At 49.2% G+C, this 1,614-nt stretch overlaps 1 non-coding gene across 1 annotated transcript; it reads right to left on the bottom strand.

Annotated features, from left to right (window-relative positions):
- Positions 1 to 259: 259 nt before the first annotated feature.
- On the bottom strand, positions 260 to 344 carry TRNAR-UCG. The gene has a single exon. It is a non-coding gene; the product is annotated as a tRNA-Arg (tRNA).
- Positions 345 to 1,614: the final 1,270 nt, after the last annotated feature.

Here is a 1,614-nt window from a genome sequence, read left to right as displayed (position 1 = left end):
AGATAAAGCCCAGAAGAACAGTTTGGAGAACACCAGAAGCCTGACTTGGTTTTTATTTCAAGGTGTTTTCTATTCGTGAGATTTTTAAACAGCTAGCGAAACTGAATTGCAAAGACTAAATGTGATTTTTAAAAAAATTTTTTTAATGTTTATTTACTTTCGAGAGAGAGACAGAGAGACAGAGAATGAGCAGGGGAGGGGCAGAGAGAGGGAGACACAGAATCCGAAGCAGGCTCCAGGCTCCGAGCTGTCCGCACAGAGCCCGAGGCGGGGCTCGAACTCACGAACCGCGAGATCACGACCTGAGCCGAAGTCAGACGCTTAACCGACTGAGCCACCCAGGCGCCCCTAAATGTGATTTCTAAAAATTATGGACAAACATACATAGGAACACAAAAGTTCAAATCGGAATCAAGCAGGTAAAAGAGGTTAACTTGTGGATGCAATTACATGATTGAGTGCATTTTAAAATATACCCTAAATGAGATTTTCAAAGTCTATGAAAACCATTCAAATAGATACTTAGTGCTTTCTTATTTTAGAACTAGAGGTTCTTAATGGCAGAGGGAAGCAGAGGAATATTATGCGTATGAAGAAATCATATTCTCTACATTTATGTGTGTGTGTATATATATATATATATACATACAGATTAGTGCGTGTGTATGTGTGTATTTAATTTAGCTACACTCAGAAATGTGGTTCCGAGACTTTTTATGAGGAGTTTTAGCATAGCAAGCAGCAACAGGCAGCCTTCGTAGAAAGGAAAAGATCAGACCGCGTTTTCAAATGCCTTCTCATCAGAATCAGAGGTTTATAGTGAAATTCGGGGAGTCTGAACCCAATATCCCACCCTGCAGCCTTTTCTCAGCAAGGTGGTGCCGCATAATGGTTTCGAGAAGGAATCTGCTGAGAATCCCAGACCCCAAAGCGGACCGGTCCGAGGAGTCCGTTAGCCCCAGGCAGACGTGGGGCCTGGCTGATTGTTTCTCTCAGACCTGCGGGACCCTCAGCTCAGGAGACCTCCCTGAGCCTGGCTGTGCCGAATGCTACTCCTTCCTGACGTCCCCTCCCTCCGGGTCCCTGCTGCGCCCTGTGACACGGTTCCTCCCACCTGTGTAGACACGATTCTCAGCTTCCTCTTCTTCTCCCTTTCGTGATCCGTCTTTGAGCAATTTGCAGATGCCTATCATCCGTCTTGCTAGAGCGGATCTCTTGCCTAAGCTCCAGACCCACCCCGTCCAATGGTGCAGACTCTGAGAGGGTCGTGGTGGTCAGGCGTGACGATAAGCACACGCAGAGAGATCTGGAAGGCCGGTTTGTCCTTGCTGCCGCCGCTCCTCGGCGCTCAGCCTCCCAACACTGGCCCGCAGCCCAGCAGTGGCCTGAGGCCCGTCACGGGGTCCGGGACTTCTGCCCACAGACATGACGTTGCCACAGAGGTGACTGTTTCCGTAGGGGTGGGCTCGCTCCACAGCCTTCTTCACAAGCATATAGTTTCTCAAACTTCCTAGCACACTCTGGTCCATACGTGCTGGTGCCTCAGCCGGACGGGATGGCTTTCTCGTCTTACCGCCCCTGTTTCCAGACCTTCGAGGACACCCGACAGATTCA

The sequence above is a fragment of the Felis catus genome, chromosome C2, assembly GCF_018350175.1.
Source record: "Felis catus isolate Fca126 chromosome C2, F.catus_Fca126_mat1.0, whole genome shotgun sequence".
NCBI lineage: Eukaryota > Metazoa > Chordata > Mammalia > Carnivora > Felidae > Felis > Felis catus.
Note: the sequence above shows the minus strand (reverse complement) of the source record. Positions and strands in the feature narration are given on the sequence as shown.